The sequence below is a fragment of the Muscardinus avellanarius genome (genome assembly GCF_963383645.1).
Source record: "Muscardinus avellanarius genome assembly, chromosome: 1".
Taxonomy (NCBI): domain Eukaryota; kingdom Metazoa; phylum Chordata; class Mammalia; order Rodentia; family Gliridae; genus Muscardinus; species Muscardinus avellanarius.
This window is the reverse complement of record NC_137786.1, coordinates 78,006,691-78,024,391: the sequence shown is the minus strand read 5'-3', so window position 1 is coordinate 78,024,391 and position 17,701 is coordinate 78,006,691.

The window sequence follows — 17,701 nt, the reverse complement described above, 5'->3', positions numbered from 1 at the left end:
TATCCTTTCTTTTTTCTTTTTTTCTATTTCACACTACTTAACCCCGTTTCCTGCTCTTTTTCAGATGTATAAAAGGACAGTAGAACTGTTTTGAAATGATACCTTGTAAACTTTCTCAAATTATAAGAAAACAAATGTGCCTTCTGAATCATTTTAGTATAGTAAAAGTTCTCTTGGTATAATCCACTCATATTTTATAGTCAGTTCAGAATTTATCTGCACTGTGAAATCTTCCTCTTCCTTCTTAGGAAAAAGTGCTTGTTCTAATATTTTCCCCCAAAGAACTGGATGTGCAGTTCTACTTTGGAAAGTGTCATGTCATGTTATGGAATAATGTTCACTTAATTGTGAGTACTTGACTGGGAAAAGTGTGTCTTATATATATATTTTTATCCCATGGGATAAAAATATATACATTGTAAACCTAGCACAAGTTTAAAAACAAATGTATAAGTTAGATTTGGTGGCTCATACTTGTAATTCTAGTATTTGGGAGGCTAAGACAGTAGGATCGCAGGTTTGTGATCAGCCTCACTAACTTATCCAGGCTCTCTGCAACTTAGTGAGACCTTGTTTCAAAATTTAAAAGATAAAATAAATAAAAAAAATTGGTCTGTGGTGTATTTTAGAGATAGAATGACTCTGGGCTCAATTAGTAACACACACACACACACACACACACACACACACACACACACTAAACATAAACAGATTGATCTGGGTTTATAGTGCTACTTAATATTTACTAAGGAAGTTACTTAATCTGCAAAACTCTCAGACTTCTGATTTCTTGTTGTAAATTATTTCTTCCTGGAGTGGTAAAAATAACTAATTTAAAACCTTTAGCACAGTTCTTGGCACATATTAACTGCTCAGTTTGTGTTTATTGATTGCACCCTAAGAAGATGTACTTTTCTTGATCTCAATAGTTTTGATGTGGTTCAATTTCTCTTTGAATAAAACAGTTAAAATTCCTCAAACATTTTCTTTCAGCCAACATCATCCTGCAAATGTGTTGCTGGATGTCTCATTAAACGTTATATAGATTCCCTAACGGTGAAGTTGAGGACTTGAAACTTTCCTGTAATGGGCATCTCTGGAGAGTGGGAACTCCAGATGGTTCATGGCAGGGCCAGCTGTCCAGGGAGCATTTCTTGATGAGAGCTGTGGCCCACAGAGAACAGTGGAAAGGTAGGGGCCCATCTGAAAGTGCAGCTCGGTGACCTAGGGTAAGACTACGTGCACATCAAAAATGAGATTCACCATTTGATCCATTCAAAAGCCATTTATTATCTCATTCATATCTCGTATGGCTGTAATTTCTACCTCAGTAAAGAACAAGCCAGCTAATACTCATTTCATATATGATAGTAATCTTATTTTTCTGTATGAGTAAAGTGAACAAGACTACAATATAAATTGCACAAAGTACATGAAATAAAATCTTAGTGTTTCATTTGAAATAAATACATCTATGCAACAGAGGATTTATTTGTTCATTGCTCTTTATGGCCTATTGTTTGTAATATGGGTAAAGACAGAAGAAAACATGATACTTTTTTTTTTTTTAATTTTCCTTTCTGGAAATTTGGAACATTACTTCTACTTCCTGCTTCATACATCCTACTGTATTTTAAAAAATGTTTCCAAATCGTCATATTTTTGAAATTACCTAAAAGAATCAAGAATCTAAAAATTTCGTCTTTCAGTCACTCTACACACAAAAACCTTTGCTTATATATTGCTCAAATATATTATTTTCCATTCATTTTTTTCTGCTTCTCTACTTGTCTACAGGGATCCTTATGCTTTGTCCCTGAAGGATTTAATTGTATTTGTTCCAATTGAAACACATCCTGATTTGTTTAGTTAAAAAAAAAAAAAAAATATATATATATATATATATATATATATATATATATATATATATATATATATATATATATATATATATATCCTACAGGCCATTTTTACATCAGTGTTCTTTTTCTCACCTAACCAGCCTCTATAGTAGTTTTTATGTATGTCCACTGGCTCCTTTTCCTTTTTCTCTGAGCATACTCACATGTCCAGAAGCGTCAAGCATTGCTTAGAGCTCTTGAGACATTGCTTTTTACAGGATTGCTTATTTGCCTTTGTTCAGCACAAGGTTATGTGCTTATTGACCTTGAGGAGTTTGCCTTTTCCTGTGCGCTAGAGCTTGCTTGTAGCAGCCACTTAATAGACGTGCACTGCTAGATACCCTTCTCTTTTCTCAGCATTGAGCCTATTTTCTTTCTTAGGTTTCACATAGTGTTAGAAAACTCTGCTGGCCCTTGGGAATTTCATAAGTCTGTTAGTCCTGAGCATTGTACCTATCTTGCTAATGACAGTGCTAGGCTTTTTCATTTAAAAACAATGATGAGACTTCTCTCCCAAAATCTTTTGGGGGCAAGTTGAAACCTGGTGATGCAAAAATAAATTAACAACGAAAATGTTAGCATATTTTGGCTAAAGCTTTTGAATGTGTATGGGACTAGCTAGAAGAGTTAACTTATAAACCAATATTGGCAATAGCTGAAATGCCCTTATCAAGAAATATGCTCGGTAGAAAGTTTGTAACTGGCTTATAAACTTAATTGGAAATATTGCTCAAATTAAAGACTTCTGATCCCAAAACAACAACTTAATGAATCTAAGTTACTTTTCTCAAATATTCTCTTATTAAGACAGAGTGGCAATGAGAACTCAATTCAAAAACATTCTTTTTATTCCTAAATTTAAGAATCATAACTGTACTTATTAGACTATTCACAGATCTAAATTCATTTTTATTGGAGGGTCTAGGGAAAAGTATAAACCATGTGACTTCCATCTTTGGTACCTATCTAAGACTCTGTTGAGGTGTCTCTCCCCATCTCACAATGTCTTTAACACACACACACACACCAGTCCACATACCTGGACTATAATTTTGTAGCTGCACTAAACATCATTGGGACCAGAGTAACAGGAAAAATCAAAGATGAAAATTATATATATTTTTACAAATTTTATTTGATTACAATGTTTAAGACCGAAGAACTTTGAGGACCCAAAGGAATTATACTCAAATGTGTATTTTAGACTCTAGCAATGTAAAAAACTGTTTTTGTTTGAGGGACTAGGGTGAGAAGAAAAAAATACTTGATGCCAGCTAAATTATAACCAAATGCATTTCTTTTCTAAATTTCTTATTGGTGCATTGTAGTCATACATCTTAATGGAGTACAAGATGTTGGAGCCATGCATGCACACATCACTCACTTAGCCCTTACCCAATTCTCATCCCATTCCTTCCCACCTCCAAATGTATTCCTAATTTCCTAAAAAAATACATTAGATCTGTTTTAAACATCTCTCTTTAGCTTGCTTTTTAATTTTTAATTTTATTATTTCAACATGGAAAAAATGAACACTGAATGATATTCTGCTGAGCATAAAAAATATCACTCAGCCAACAACCAACCCACAAACTAACCAACCAACCAACCAATAAATAGAGCTCATAAAGTGATAATCAAGGGATAGATCAATATGCAACTGGATTATAAAGGTCTTTTTGAAAATAAATTAGAAGCACAAAAGGAGCATTCTCTAGAATGCTTTGATTCCAAGAGGTATTGACTGGTACTTACCTAAACACATATTAGGGGTGAGGGATAGAGGCTGAAATCGAGAGCATAGTTTTTGAGTATTCCTCTACAAGTTGCTTTAAGCCCTATACCATACTTCCTCATTGCTGACTCAATTTATAAAAAAAAATTGCAAAGATGGATAACATTTAAAGTAAGATAAATGATAAAGGGGCAGTATCTTGAATCTATCATCAACAGTTTTTTACACTTGTGTGGCACAGATTTTGGAGTGGGAGTATAATTATTAGAAGATTTTTATGTTTTTCTTCATTGAACGGAAGATCAATAGCATACCAGCTGAAAGGAAAACTTTCCCAGAATTCGAGAGTTTTAATAAATATCAACTTGCTAACTCCTGGTGGAAATTTGAATTGCTATTTACAGATGTATAAAGTGAAAGAAAAAGTGCTATTCTTCAAAAGTGTATTTGAGCATGGATACTTGATTAAAAATTGCAGTTTAATACAAAATTACTTAAATGATAAATATATCTTTTAACAGTGGCCTCATGAAGAAGTTTTTAGGGTAGATCTATAGTCATTGATAGTCAAGATTATTCACTAATCTTCAGCAAAATGTTTAGCATATAGTAATGCACAATGAATAGTTACAAGTAAAGACGAGATCTACTAATTGCACTGACTTTGGCTGTTAACAACGATAAGGTGAAGCACCGGTTATTTAATAACCAGTAGGCAATGGGACTAGTCCTTCAAACAGAGGTTTTCTTTCTTTCTTTTCTTTCTTTCTTTCTTTCTTTCTTTCTTTCTTTCTTTCTTTCTTTCTTTCTTTCTTTCTTTCTTTCTTTCTTTCTTTCTTTCTTTCTTTCTTTTTTTGTGGTACCGGGGTTCCTGGAAGCCCTTCTACCTCTGGGCTACACTCCCAGACCTATTTTATACTTTTTTTTTTTTTTTTTTAATTTGGAAACAGGGTCTCTTAAGCCAGCACGGCTGGCTTCAAACCTGCGGGATCCTCCTGTCTCTGCCTCCCAAGCGCGGGGATTACAAGCTTGCGCCACCATGCCAGACGGAGGTTTTCTTTTTTATTGGTGCATTATAATTATACATCTTGATTAAATTCAGGGTGATAGAGGCATATATACACACACAGTGCTTATTGAACCCTCCCTCAGTTCCCACTCCACTCTCTCTCCTTCCCCACTTTCCCTTGATCAACACAGCAATTGGTCTTAATAAATCTGTGTACATGTATCATGTACACTGAGGTGTATTTCTCTTCAAGTCTTCCTCCCCCTCACATCTCCCACAGTTAGGTCCCCTCTTTCATTTCACTAAAGTTTCTTCTCCTTTTTCTGAAGTCCCCCATATGACCTAATTTCTCTCTAGCTTCCACATATGATGGAGAACATCTGATTTTTCACTTTTTGTGACTGACTAATCTCACTTAGCATATTTCCACTTCCATTTATTTTCTTGCCAATGACATAATTTTGTTCTTCTTTATGGATAAATAAAATTATGTTGTGTAGATATCTCATAACTTTATAGTCTATGCATCTGTTGATGGATATCTTGGGTGATTCTACATTTTGGCATTTGTGAATTGCGCAGATATGAACATAGATAAGCCATGCATTACTAAGGTAGTCTGTTTTTAATTATCTTCAGTTGATACCCAGCAGTAGTATAGCTGGGTCATAAGGTAGGTTCATTCTCATTCTTCTGAGGACCCTCTACACTGTGTTCGAAAGCAGATGCACTAATGTGCAATCTATCAACAGTGTATCAGAGTTCCTACTTCTCAATGTTTTTCTCAGTATTTACTATTCTTTGTGCTTTCAGTGACTGCAGATTCAATACAAACCCTATTAAGCAAATATGGTCTTTCTTCACAGATATAGAAACATGGTTTCTTAAATTCATCTGGAGCAACAAAAGTCCCAGAATATAGACCAAGGAGTAGAATAGAAAATTCAGAAACAAATCCAGACACGCACAACCAAACATATACACTGGAAAAAAGAGAGCCTTTTTAATAAATGGTGTTAGCAAAACTGGTTATCCATCTGTTAAAAAAAAATGAAAATAAATTCCACTTTCTTGCCCTGCACAAAAGCCATTTTAAGATGGATCAAAGACCTAAAAACTAGACCAGATACTTTACAACTACTTGAAGAGAATATAGGATCAATGCTACAATGTATAGGCACAGGTAAAAAATTCCTCAACAACATCCTAAAGACATAAGAAATTAAAATGAGGATTAATAAATCAAATTGAATTAAACTGAAAAGCTTCTGTGCTGAAAAGGAAACCACCAAGAACCTCAAGAAAGAACAGACAGAATGGGAGATCTTTGCCGGCTACTCCTCTGATAGAGGACTAGTATCTAGAATACACAGAAAAACTCACCACCAAAGAAAACAAAACAAAACAAAAATAAAAAAGCAAAAAAGCAAAGTAACCTAATTAAAATGGGCAAGTGAACTAAATACTTTACAAAAGAAGCAATACAAAAGCAAAAAAGCAAAGTAACCTAATTAAAATGGGCAAGTGAACTAAATAGATACTTTACAAAAGAAGCAATACAAGTGGCCAACAAATATATAAAATTTTTCAGCATCATTAACAATCATAGACATGCAAATCAAACAAAGGTTTTCTGAGTATTAGCATTTTTAATCGTAATAGTGTTACCATAAGATGGAACTGTGATCCTTAGTTTAAATATAAAGTAAATGAAGCCGTAATATATGAAATCTTTTGAAAGATTGAGTCATCCTCAAGCAGTCTGACTTCAAAATTGCTCAGCATAATCCCCATTTCACGTCTCTTCTGAGTCCTCCAGTGTCTTGACACTCATTCATTTGTGTGTGTGTGTGTGTGTGTGTGTGTGTGTGTGTGTGTGTGTGTTGGTGGAGATGAGACTGAAATTTGAACTCAGAGATGCTCTCCCTCTGATCTACACTCTATTTTATTTTGTATTTTTAATGTTATTTTATTGATGCATTGTAATCATATATCATGACGAAGTTAAGAGTGATAGAAACATACATGCACGCTGCTTTTGGTGTGCTTCCCTCTAGATCGCACCCCAATTTTTTCCCTCCCAGTAAATTTTACTGAGATTGGTATTGATAAGTTCATGTATGTGCATAACATTTCTGAACGTTTTCCTTCATCAACTTTCTTTTTTCCCTTCATTTCTCTCTCCTCAAACTTCCCTCCAGTATTCTACTCTTACCTCTCCTCATTTAAGTTTATTTCGTTTCCCAGTTTCTCTCTAGCTTCCACATATGAGAAAATACTATATAATCCTTCAATTTTTGAGACTGCATCCCATTTTATTTTTTTTATTTTGAAACAGGGTCTCACAAAGTTAACACATGTGCTGACTTCGAACCTGTGATCCTCCTGCCTCATTCTCCCAAGTGGGTTTGCAAGCATATACTTCCAACCCAGAAACACTCTTATCAACTTAATAAATATTTCTGGAGTGGCTTATAAAAGCCAAATATTAGCCAGGCGTGGTGGCGCACGCTTGTAATCCCAGCATTCGGGAGGCTGAGACCAGAGGATCACGGTTCACGGACAGCCTCAGCTACTTAGTGAGGCCCTCTGCAACTTAGTGAGACCCTGTTTCAAAAATAAATAATAAAAAATAGGACAGGGGGTGTAGCTGGGAGGTCGAATGCCCCTGGGTTCCATCCCCAGACCCACAAAAAAAAAAAAAAGAAAAAAGAAAAAAAAAGAAAAAAGAAAAGAAGGCCAAATATTGCTATTAGCACTGAGGCTACAAAAATGAAGAAAACACCAAGGTCTCTGCCCTCATTACTATATTGAGGAGTGGGATGGAGAAGAGACTCAAAATAAATAAATAAAAGATGAAAAGAAAAATTTAAACAGATTACAAAGAACAGAGGATGACAGCACTGTTTGCTATTTCAGATGGGGATTCAAGTAAATCTATTCAATTAAGGTCACATTAGACCAGACATATAAACAAAAAGGAGAAGCAAGCTATGCAAATTCAGAAGGGGAATGTGTCCAGCCGGGAGGAAGCTTCAGCAGTGATGCACCCCGGCATCTTTAAAAAGAGAGAAGTGGCTTATGGGACCAGCACAGATGATAAAGCAGACAGGGAGAAAACAATAAGAACAAAGGGGCACCTGGAGGAGACAGAGGACCTCATGGGCCACGGTACAAAGACTCTGGATTTTATTCTAAGTGGTTTAGGAAGCCATTGGAGAGTTTCAAAGAGAGAAGTAAAAGGTCTATAGAATCTAATGAACACACAGAGACACACTTCTTGCTGTGGGATAGACATAGACCTCCCATGATAGCTTATATAGAAATACAAAAGTTACATCTTTAGAAATGCTGTGAAACAAAACATTTTGTTTTTGTAAAGCAGTGCTTTTCTGGCCCTATAAGGAGAAAATAAAAAAGCTGAATTAGACTAGATCACCATGCAATTTGCATCTAGGCATGGTCGTCTTTATCAGGCTACACTCCTTGGGCCATTTATTTCTTCATTATTTCATTTATCCTCTAAACACTGAGAGCATCCAGATCAATCATTTCAGCTCTTACTGTTTTCTTTAGTTTCAAATCGATATATCAAAGCTTACTACTGCTTCTTTACTTAAATACCCAATTCAAAAGCTTTTTTTTATTTTTATTGTTTTTATATTTATTTATTTATTTATTTATTTATTTATTTATTTATTTATTTTTGGTGGTACTGGTGATGGAACCCTTCTACCACCAGGCTATACTCCCAGACCTATTTCTATTTTTTATATTTTATTCGGAAACAGGGTCCCTTAAGCCAGCAAGGCTGGCTTCAAATCTGAGCAATCCTCCTGTCTCTGTCTCCCAAGAGCAGGGATTACAAGTGTGTGCACCATGCGGAGCTCAAAAGCTTTCTTTAAAAGTCCCCTGCTGGCCAGGCTTGGTGGCTCATGCTTGTAATCCCCATGCTTGGGAGACTGAGACAGGAAGATCACACAGGTTTGAAGCCAGCCTTGCTGGCTTAAGGGACCCTGTTTCCGAATAAAATATAAAATAGGTCTGAGAGTATAACCCGGAAGTAGAAAGCCCCTGGGTTGCACCCCAAGTACCACCAAAAGGAAGATTTTTTTTTAGAGAAAAAAAAATATTTTTTTTCTTTTTTTCTTTTCTTTCTTTCTTTCTTTCTTTCTTTTTTTTTTTGTGGTACTGGGGTTACTGGAAACCATTCTACCTCCGGGCTACACTCCCAGACCTATTATATACATTTTTTATTTGGAAACAAGGTCTCTTAAGCCATCACAGCTGGCTTCGAACCTGCGCGATTGATTCTCCTGTCTCTACCTCCCAAGCGCGGGGTGCACCACCACGCCTGGCTCAAAACCAAATGGTACTGAGAAAATTCCATAAGCATATGTAGAATAATGAAACTAACCCCCACCTCTTCCTCTTCAAAAAACTAAGTCAAAATGAATTACAGACATAGAAATTAGACCAGAAACTTTGCAATTACTAGAAGAAAGCATAAGAGGCCCAACTGTCTAACATATAAACACTGATAGAGTCTTCTTTATCAAAAATCCTTAAGCCCAGGAAATAAAATCAAGAATTAAAAGATGGTATGGAATCAAATTAAAAAGCTTCTGCACACAAAGGAAACAATTAAAGCATGAAGAAAGATTCAACAGAATTAAAAAAAAAAATTGTGAGCCGGGCGTGGTGGCTCACGTTTGTAATCCCAGCTCTTTGGAGGCTGAGACAGGAGGATCCCGGTTCAAAGCCAGCCTCAGCTACTTAGTGAGGCTCTCAGCAACTTAGTGAGACTCTGTTTCCAAATAAAGGATAAAATAGGTCTGGGAGTATAGCCCGGAGGTAGAAAAGCCCCTGGGTTCCACCCCTAGTACCACCAAAAAAAAAGCTTTGTGAGCTACTCCTCTGATAAAAGACTTGTATCTAGAATATATGAAGAACTCAGTGAATGCAAAAATAAAACAAATAACCCAATCAAAAATGTGGGCAGCTGGCCGGGCATGGTGGCACACACTAATAATCCCACCATTTGGGAGGCTGAGACCTGAGGATCCCGGTTCTCGGACTGTCTCAGCTATTTAGTGAGGCCCTTTGCAACTCAGTGAGACCCTGTTTCAAAATATAGAATAAACGGCTAAGCGTGGTGGCGCACGCTTGTAATCCTCGCACTTGGGAAGCGAAGACAGGAGGATGGCACTGTTTCGGAGCCAGCCACGCTGGACCACTCATCCTCTTAAGTAAATATCCCAGGGACACAACAGGTAATGAGAAAAACAAGAGTTCAAGAGGGACCCTTGAAAAAATATCTCTATCAGAGATTGATTAAGAAGGTCAAATGTAAAAGGAAGCAGTCAGAGATTAAAAAAAAAAGCCAAACAGAGAAGAAAAACGTCAGGAAAATATGACATCAATGAAAAAGAGATTTGTTAAATGCAAATGAGAAATAAAAAATAAAGTTTATTAAGACAGAAAAGTATTCCTTTGATTTCTAACATGAAGATAAGTAAGACTTCAAGGACTTTATAGGCCTAATGGCCAAAGCGACCAGATAAAATAGTTTGAGGAATGAGTAGCATTTCTAGGAATCTAGCTCAAAAATGAAAGAATGAAATAGAAAATAGCAAACATCTTGAAATAATCCACACGGTCAGAAATGTGATTATTCACAAAAGCATATAAAAAGATCTTCAACCTTATTAGTCACCAAGGAATTTTAGTAAGACCTTTCTCACATACTAGCACACCATAGTAGAAGAAATATTCCAGTTTTACAATATCAAATGTTTACAGTAGTGGAAAATACACATTGTTGATTTTGCTATGTTCCTTGAAAACAACATGCCTTTACCTAGTGAGTTTAAAGATAGGCATTTTTGTGACCCAGATATCCCAATGATTTTTGCACATTATCACCATATATGTGCATGTACTAGAATGTGCATTTTTTGTAGCATTTTTAAAGCATAACACCTGGAAACAAATGTCTTCCAACACTAAAATAAATAACATACTGTGATATAAGAATATTATAAAATACTTTCTAATTGTAAAAATAAGTAAACTGTTATAAAAATAAGCAGGTTTAAAGAATAAACAAACTATACATATCAGTATAGTAAACGTCAAAACATAGTTGACTGAAAAAGACATAACAAAAACTATACATGAGCAAATAGGTGACCTAACTGAGGAGGATGGGAGTGGGAAGAGGGAAATCCCATAATGTACATGATGTACATTCACAAACATATCAAAGTCAATCACTAAGCCAAACATGAGAAGGAGTGAGGGGAGAGAAAATGGGATGGGAACTGTATAAGGGCTGAGTGAAGTGTACGTGTATGCCTCTACCATCTTGTACTCCATTAAGATATATGACTACAATGCACCAATAAAACAAATTTTAAAAAATACTACAATGTATTTAATGTATAAGCTACTACCAAGTAGGTAAAACTGGAATATAGTGTTTGATTATACATAGAAAGTGATAAATCAGTAGAGAACACCAGAAGAAAGACAAACAAAAAACTCAATATAAGTTGGGCATGATGGTGCATGCTTATATTTGTTGTTGGGATGCTAAGACAAGAGGATCACAGGTTTGAGATCACTCTCAGCCACTTAGTGAGGCTCTCTACAACTTAGTGAGACCCTGTTTCAAAATAAAAAAATAAAATAGGGCTGGGAGGTACAGCTCAGAGATAGGATATTGCTGGGATCAATTTCCAATACTCCCACAAAACAAAACAAAAATAAACAATTAAAACTTATTATAATGTCTACCTTATTTTATTTTACACAATGCAGCATAACAGATATAATTAAGGAGAGACATGTTTAAAGTGATAAATCATTGCTTATATTCTATTTTTGTATATATAATTAGTACATGAGTGTACCTTTTATTTATTCTTTGAATTCATAGTATATTTTGCAAAACTGTTTTTGAAGAAATGGCTGGTTGATTTAAAAAAATAGAGTATTCTCAGTTCTTTCTTTCTTTCTTTCTTTCTTTCTTTCTTTCTTTTTTCTTTCTTTTCTTTGTTTTGGTGGTACTGGGGTTCCTGGAAGCCCTTCTACCTCCGGGATACACTCCCACGGGCTATACTTCCAGACCTATTTTTTACTTTTTGTGTGTGTCTGGAAACAGGGTTTCTTAAGCCAGCTCGGCTGGCTTCGAACCTGCGCAATCCTTCTGTCTCCGCCTCCCAAGCGCGGGGATTACAAGCGTGCGCCACCACACCCGGCTCAATTCTTCTTTTAAAATTGTATGAAAGAGAAGAGAGTATTTGTATTAAGAAGATGATGTAAGGTGAAAAACTTTTTTTAAGATGAGAGACTATTTTAAGACCACTGGATAGAATATAAAAGAGACATGATTACGGGTGCAGGAGAACAAACAGCCAAAGAGGCAAAAGGGAAAAGATCATAAATCAAAAGAAATTTGTAAGCCTTCTCTTTTCCTATTATTAATGAACAAGATAACTTTTTAACACACACATGTTTCATAATGCACATAAGGAAATAAACCAGACATTTTTTGGAAGGAAGGTAAACTCAAATTTCCAGGTCCCTTGTGATTTATTTATTCATTTATTCCTTTTAAAACCTTTTATTGCAGAATATTTTCAAATGGTACAAGACTAGATGAAATAAAATGAATACGAATGCACCCACTGTTCATATTCAACAACTATCAACTCAGAGATATTATTCCACCTCTACTTCTCTTCTATGTGATTTAAGGGTAAATCATGGAGATCATATCTTCTAATCTGTAAACATTTCCACACACATCTCTAAAAGATTAAGTACCTTTAAAGACCATTCCCACGATGTCATCACCACCCTTTAATATATCAACAACAATTTCTCATCATGAAGTAACTGTCGTTGACTTTTTTTAAATACTTGTTCTAGCACATGCTTTAGAAAACACACTTGTAATTCATAAGTACTTACCTCTGGTCAATGCCACTTAAAATATAATTTAAAATAGATTCCATGCATTCTTGACTTGCAGGAAACACCAAAGTCTTCCAATCACTAGATCTTCAGACTTTTCCAAGTGTACCCTACTATCTCCAATGTAATCTTTATCAAAATAGAAGAATGTTCCAATTATCCCACAAGTTATTCAATTTACATATATTTCAAGTAACCAGCAATCTTAGATATGCTCATCAATTAAGATTTTATCACAATAATAATCAGAGGAACATTCCATACAAAGGGTTAAAAAATAAAAATAAAATAGAGATTAAAAATTTCAGTCTTTATAAAAATTCAAATTACAGATGAAATTTTGAGTTTTCATTATGTACTTGGTGCAGAAAAAGAACTCAGTACATGCACAAAGAAGCATGTCAAAATTGTTCAGTTTGTTCCCAGGGCTCTGACACCAGCTGACTTAGATTAAATAGCAGTGAGCTGGAAAAGCATTCTGGGTATTGCTATGCAAATGAATTCACCAAGCATTTCTTCCTGTGGCTTTGGAATTCCCACAGCCACAACTACATGAAACATATATTTTGAAATTGCATTTTTAGCAAGTAAATATAACACTAAAACTGTCCTTTCCGTGGACCAGATATAATCCTAATGTAGCTAAAAAATTTTTCCAAAAGGAAGGAAAACTAATTTTGAAAAGATAAGATTATTTGTTAAAGTGTCTTCAAAGATACGAGGAACCATACACATAGCGCATAATCTTTCATCCATACTTTCAGCCTCAGCACATTGTAATGGTCTTCCTTGAATTAAGACATTTCTATTAAGGTATTTCTGAGGAGGTCATAATTAGCACATGTACAAAGAAGCTAAAGATCAATGACTGTTTGCATACCGAGAAAACACTGCACATAAAACCTCAGCATCAGTTTGGTTTCCTAAAATGAGCACTGTCTCAGACCTTTAATAAGAAACCAACAGTGCTCTGGAGCAAATAACTGATAGGGAGAGGGACAAAATGTAAAGAAAAAAATTCTCTCTTTGGTACAGGAATTCTCATAGAGAAATTTACAAAAACATTAATGTATTTATATTTGACACTTTGCTTAAGTCCCCTTACTCTAAGTAGAATGATTTCAATAAAGGCATTTCTTGTTTGGATGAGATACTATAATGTAAGTGTTTTAATAAAGTGACACAGATTCTTGACTTTTCTTAGTGCTTAACTCCACCCCCTTTCCACTCCCCTCTAAATGAAATAGTATTAGATTCTAAAATTATAAACTGAAATGCAAAATGCATAATGCAAGCCATCCTTTCTTCTGTGTAAGCCAAGATCACTTTGCAGCTTACCCCTGCAGGGGACCTAACAGGGAATTTCCAAAAACATTAATGTATTCAGAAGAAACGTCAAAATAAAGAAAGCCTGTAAACATTGTCTGTGGGAAGCTTTTTGTGCCCTTCCCGAATGCAAAATGAACTCTCATTTTCCCACAAAAGTGGAATCCGTTTCTGCCATCTAGTGACAGTAAGGCCAATGGGTGCTCAAGAAAAAAAAAAAAAAACATGTTTTTCTAAATAAGTTCAACAAATGAATCCAAAGAAATTAGGACCTGATAACTACACAGTCATGAAGACACCACACACACACACACACACACACACACACACACACACACACACACACTCGACTCCTTAGAGGGTTTTTTTTTTTATCACTGGGGATTGAACACAGAAGGCATTCTACCTTTAAGCTATGTCCCCAGCCCTATTTTTTTTTTTTTTTTATTATTTCTTTATTTGGAAACAGGGTTCCACTAGGTTACTGAGAGCCTTGCTACATTGCCACATTGCCGACACTGGATTTAAATCTGCTATCCTCCCATCTCAGCCTCCCAAGTACTGGGATTAAAAGCAGGCGCCAGCATGCCCAGCACCTGAGTCTTTTTTAACCATAAATGTGTTGTCTAAAGGTTCCTGGTTGAGATATATATATATATAATTTTTTTTTTTGGTGGTACTGGGGTTCCTGGAAACCCTTTTACCTCCAGACTACACTCCCAGACCCATTTTATATTATTTTTATTTGGAAACAGGGTCTCTTAAGCCAGCTAGGCTGGCTTCGAACCTGCGCGATCCTCCTGTCTCTGCCTCCCAGGCACGGGGATTACAAGCGTGCGCCACCACGCCCATCTCTTGGTTGTTTTTTGAAATGAGAAGACAAATAGAAAATAGTATTTATTATGTGCACGGTCCTTTTAATGTTGTCAAATTGTTTATATATGAGTTAAGGGGTTCTTTCCAAGAATCTAAGAGTATATGCATGCATTGGATGAGTTCTAGATAAGTATGGGTACTAGAGTCAAACTACCTAAATGCAAATCTCACAAGTTTCCTTGTTTGAAATCTTGTTAATGATCCACCCACATATACCATTCAGCCCTGGTGATGTCTCTACCTTGGTTCAGTGCCTATCTGCCACATCCTTCCATGTAATAGTTGGGTGACATGACTGCATTGTGGTAAAACAAATAAAGTAAAAAAAAAATCAACTTTCTTTTAAGAGTGGAGGGCAACACATCTGTCAAACCGGGTGTGATGCTGCACGCTTGTCATCCCAGCATTTGGGAGGCTGAGAAAGAAGAATCATGGTTCGCAGACAGCCTCAGCTACTTAGTGAGGCCCTTTGCAATTCAGTGAGACCCTGCTTCCAAATAAAGAATAGAAAATTGGGCTGGGGGTATGGCTTGGAGGTAGAATGTCTCTGGGTTCCATTCTCATTACCACAACAAAAAAAGATTTTAGTTCCCCAAGTGTCTTAGTCTTTTTTGCTTTGCCTTAACATAATTTCTGAGTCTGTGTACTTTATAAAAGAAAAAAAGACTTATTTGGTTCATGTTTATGGTGGCTCAAATGTCCAAACAGAATAGCACCAGTATCCTGGTGAGATCTTCCCTGGTCTTCTCCTCTCTCCTCAAAATATACCTACTGGAGTTGCAAAAGCTTGTTCTTTGAACCTTTTCTCTATTTTATCTATCATCATTCATATAAAGATCTTATCCAGCCTCATGCAATTAAATCTATCTGTAGATACATTAACATCTCACAATATGTGTCTATACCCTAGACTGGGACAGGAGGATTGCAGGTTCAAAGCCAGTCTTAGTAACTTAGCCAGACCCTGTTTTAAAATTTAAAATTTTAAAATAGGGCTGGGGGTAAAGCTTCTGGATTCATTCCCCAGTATAGAAGAAGAAGAAGAAGAAGAAGAAGAAGAAGAAGGAGGAGGAGGAGGAGGAGGAGGAGGAGGAGGAGGAGGAGGAGGAGGAGGAGGAGGAGGAGGAGGAGGAGAAGGAGGAGGAGGAGGAGGAGGAGGAGGAGGAGGAGGAGGAGGAGGAGGAGGAGGAGGAAGAGGAGGAAGAGGAGGAAGAGGAGGAAGAGGAGGAGGAGACATTTAAAGTTTGTTCAGAAACTATTAACAGTCAGGAAGAATAGTTTATGCTGTGTAAATTAAATAACAGAAAGGGAAAGTTTATTTCTTATTCACTTGGAAATAATGCTAACCATTTGGCTCATTTGTCATTATCTAGCTTAATTCCCTTGCAACTGCTTACTTTATGGGAATGAAAAATCATAGCTCTCTTCCATGTCCAGACATAGCAAAGACCCAGAGGTATTAGTGAGCACTATTAATGTCTAAATAATACTCACTTGGGCAACCTGGCCATTTTATTTGTTTGAAGTTGAATTCATAAAACAGAAGAGTAATCTCTGCCTATTAACATGAAAAATAGGAATTTATGAGGCCATCATTGCATAACAACTTTCACCTTTGTACATAATATATTACATCTGTGTATGCTGCATTAAAAAAGCCTAAAATGTGTCTTTTTGCATACTCTCAAAGTGATGTGGTGTCAAAAACCAAAAATAGAAACCTTAGAAAAAATAATTTCAACATGAAAAAACCTCCTAAATAAAAGAGGTAGCTATGTATATTTATTCTTATTTCTTACTTTTCTTTAAGAAACTTATATAATTTATTATTGTTTTAAGTACAAAAGAAATGTGCCCTTACTATACCATGCTAAATAATACAGAAGCATTAAAATGTTATTAGCCAATGCTTCTTCCCCAGCTGTGCTACCTCTGAGTTATCCAATGTTAAAATTTTAGTGCACATTCTTTGAGGTATGCCTCTATGCTCATACTAATGTAGAAATTTTTTTTTCATAACAAAAGTTGATTTCTACAATAATCATTTTCAACTATCCCTTTATATATCAAGTATATGTCTTTTGGTCAAAATGCATTACTGTAATTCATTTTTGAATAGCTGCAAATATTCTCGATAATAATTATATCTTTTTGTTGTGGTACTGGGCATTAAACCCAAGGATGTTCGACCTACCTCTGAGCTACACCCTAAGCTCTTTTGTTTTTGTTTTAAAACAGGATCTTGCTACATTGCTGAGAGTTTTGCTATACTGCTGAGGTTGTTCTTGAACCCATGATCCTCCTGTCTCAGCTTCCCAGGTACTAGGTTTACAATTGTGCACGATCACACCCAGCATAATTATATCCTAAATTCTGTAACCATGTACCATTCACTTATTTGTAGATATTTAAATTGTGTCCAGGATTTTGCAATTATAACCAAGAATATAATAAATCTCATTGTACGTGTGTTTTGTATTATCATTTTTGTACAGTATTTCCTACAAGTGAAGATGTCAAGTCAAAGTATAAGTTAAAATGTTAAATAATTTAGAGGCAGATAATTTTCCAACTGTTGACTGTACTGAGATACAATATTTATTGTCTATCTTAGACTCTGAGAGGCATAAAAGATAGATGGGTTTCACTCTAATGTTTAGAAAATTAATCCTACCTCACATTTACTTTTGTTTAACAAATGTAAATATAACTTATTTCAATAAATGATCTGATGAGAAAACAAATGGAGAAAATAGCTGATAAAAAGATGAGAAGTAATGAAATTCCTAGGCATCCTACTACATTAACTAGCATACTTGGGAAGTCTCAATGGTTTAGACTTTCTTTTTTTTTTTTTTTTTTTTTTTAATTTTA